We start from the raw sequence: 3,692 nt of genomic DNA on the forward strand, positions 1-3,692 counted from the left end.
CACTCAACCATATAAATATTTGTGTCCAAAGTTTGGTGAAAACACATATTTTCATCAAGTTTTTCCAACAACCCCCCACATGAATGGAGATCGATCTCAGAAACAACAATATTCTGATTAAGTTTCAGCGGTTAAATCTTGTATACGATAAGTAGGTGTTACCCTTTGAACTTTCGCTTATGAATACGCACTTAGTCTACTAGCTCTGAGTAGACGACGATGTCTTTGAACTCGTATGCCGTTTGTGTAGGTGACAATCCGCTTCACACAAGACTCCCCCTGACAACGTCAAGTCCTCATAGTTATGTTCGTTATGGTCATGAACATTAGTCTGGTTCTGCGAGAGCTTATAAAGTATTGTACCCCAACAATACCATTCGAAGCGACCACACTTCTCTCTCACATAGATGATTCACCACCGACTGGCTACTGATTAACCACGCATGGTTATTTCAGTTGAATCATTAAAAGCAAGGTTGTAAAAGTCGCGAGTCGGGGACGCATCGGTCGAGACCTAAAAAGGTCGCGTCGGCCGAGTCGGTGACGCGTCGGTGACGCATCGGTCGTTGACCAACGTTGACTTTATTAATAATTTCTTAAAAATATATTGATATATGTATAAAATAGTTGATTTTGTACCATAAATTTCTTAAATAAGAACTTGAATTTAAATACAATCAATCTTCAAACTCAATTAATGTTACCAAGTACATAATCAGTAAGGACACGGAGAAAAGAGCGGCCCAAAAAATGAAAACAAACCCTAATTTTAAAACATATCACATCTTGACGAAAATTTGACTGATTTTGACCGTTTTGACCAACTTTGACCGTCTTTGACAGACTTTGACCAAACTTTTAGCTTTGACCGTCTTTTGAGTCGTTTTCAGAAAAAACGGGACGGAGAACCCAAAAAAACGACGCATCGGCCGACGCGTCGGCCAAGTCGGCCGACTTTTACAACACTGATTAAAAGCCATTGGCTTATCCTCTTACATGTCACTTTTAGGAATGGACTAGGAAGTCTACTCATAATTAGTAAACTCCCTTTAACATGTGTAAGGGTTGCTAGTTTAGTAATTAACTCCCCCACAGTGACATCGCCAGTTCATACAAGTAGGTTGTCCTATTAAACTCAGATCTTGGGATCTCCACGCACGACTCATATACTAACTCTCTGCTTAAGCCTTTTGTCAGCGGATCCGCAACATTATCCTTTGAGTTCACATAGTCAATAGTGATAATTTATGTAGAGATTAGTTGTCATACTTTATTATGTCTACGTCTCATATGTTTATTCTTACCATTACACATTGTAATATGAACTCTACCAATCACCGATTGGCTATTACAATATATACATATGGCCGACACCGGCTTAGGCCATCTTGGTATATCCTCAACGAATTGACGTAGACATTCTGCCTCTTCACCAGCTTTATCTAAAGCGATAAATTATGATTCCGTTGTGGATCTAGCAATAATCGTTTGTTTAGACGATTTCCACGATATAGCAGCACCTCCAAGTGTGAATACATACCCACTTGTTGCTCTGGAATCATTTGTATTAGATATCCAGTTCGCATCAAAGTGACCGTTGATCACTACAGGATATTCGTTGTAATGCTACCCGTAATCCCGAGTACCGAAGTAACCTAGTCATACAAATCTAATGAGATGTACTTGGATTATTCGTGTATCTACTTAGCGTGCTTACAACATATGCTAAGTAGGATCCAGTACATTAAAACACATTATCATGAATCATGTTCTTGAGATCAAAATACAAGACACCCCCACATTTTCAAGTTATTGTGTTCATTTTACACAACTAACAAGGGTTGGTGCTTATCCTTTCAAAGCTTCCCCCACATGTCTTGCAGCTTGATATCATAATCATATGTATCTAATATGATTCTAATCAATGAAGCGTCTAAATGCCCACACATAAGATTTACATCTTTTGTGATGCATATTTTAGCAAATTTGAGCAATTCTTAGTCATATTCTAGGTTTACCTAGAGACATCGAATTTAGAAAACTCAACAAAGTTCTCGCACTCAAATTATATTTCCACATCTGAATTCTGATTAGGTAATTCAAATCTCAAGATAATACAATATAATAAAGATTGACATCTTTATATTTAATTATCTTCAACATCATAATCCCACATAAAATGGAATAATTCACATCATCAATGATGTTTGCAAATCTAGTTTCACAATATACCAAATGCTTCTATTACTGAATGAAAGTGATTTTTTCTTTAAATAAGTTCAACATAGTGAAATATTAGTTGTTAATTGATCTCTGCAGATGATCATCATTAACAAGTCTAAGTCTAGTACGCCATAGACTTCAAGACCAACGCATGAGAATTTTAAATGCATCATTCATGTTCTCCATAGCTTTTCTCACAAGGAATGTCATAGAATATCCCTTGTATCATGACAAAATCGACTTCACATACATAAACACTGTCTTAAATATACAATTTAAGATAGCCTCAAATATCATGTATATCTTTTATACATCTAGTTTTAGTTCGTCTATAAGCATAATGCGTATGCCATTTATCAGGGAAGTTCCTTTAATTATACTAGTTCTTGTTTAACTAGCTCATTAGGTGTCTCATCTTGAACACCTTCCCGTCTATCCTAGACGATCTTTCACCTTCATTTGTAATGAAGAACGAAACGTTTCTCGATTCTATTATCGAACCTTTGTGTATATCCGAAATCTTGGATTTTGCACAAGGAAGTGATAAGGTTCAGCATATCCGATAAATATGCAGTCCACAGTCTGTGATCCTATCTTTTGTGCTGTAGGTAGTGGAACATCTACCTTTGTTAGGCACCCCCACACTTTGAGGTATTCATAGTATGGTTTCTATTTTCACCATAACTCATATGGGATTTCATCCCTATTCTTCTGAGGCATCTTGCTTAAATGATAATTTGCTAATAGAATGACCCCCCCCCCCCCCCCCCATGTTCCGATTTACACTAGAACACACCAACATGGCAATCACCATGTATTTCAAGGTACTATTATTTCGTTCAATAGGCTCATCCTTTTTTATATATATAAGCAATAAACTTCTCAATTGCTTCATCTTTATTTTCCAATAAGTAAACATAACAATACTTCGTGCTATCATCGATAAATGTAATGAACTACTTGTTACCATTGCTTATTGGAATGAATTTCAAATCACACAGTGGACTATATAAAGAGGTTCGGTTATTCGTTCAACCGAAGATGATCTCGTTAATTTGGCTTCAACACAGGTTTCACATTTATAGGGTACAACCCTTTTAAATATACATTCATTCTTGGTCAACATGACCTTTTGAACATACTTTCCATTTTTATTTTTTAAACGCCAAACTTATTCAACAAACATCCGGACACTAGATTCCTTACGAATCTCGAAAACATACAACACATTATTCAATGTGAGTTCCTATCCAGAAGTCAATTTTTCCAGGATCATCACTCTTAAATATAAACAAAAATAAACTGTTTTAGTAAAATAAAAAATTTCAGTCAGCAAATACCACATGAACTAAATTAATTTGGGTTTTCTACCCAAATCAAAATTTCATTTTACCGTGAACAAACTGAGTTAAACCAAACATATTTCAACTCAACTAGGTTAAACCAATCAGATTTCAACCAAATAGGTA

This window comes from Rutidosis leptorrhynchoides, chromosome 6 (assembly GCF_046630445.1).
Source record: "Rutidosis leptorrhynchoides isolate AG116_Rl617_1_P2 chromosome 6, CSIRO_AGI_Rlap_v1, whole genome shotgun sequence".
In the NCBI taxonomy this organism is placed as follows: Eukaryota; Viridiplantae; Streptophyta; class Magnoliopsida; order Asterales; family Asteraceae; genus Rutidosis; species Rutidosis leptorrhynchoides.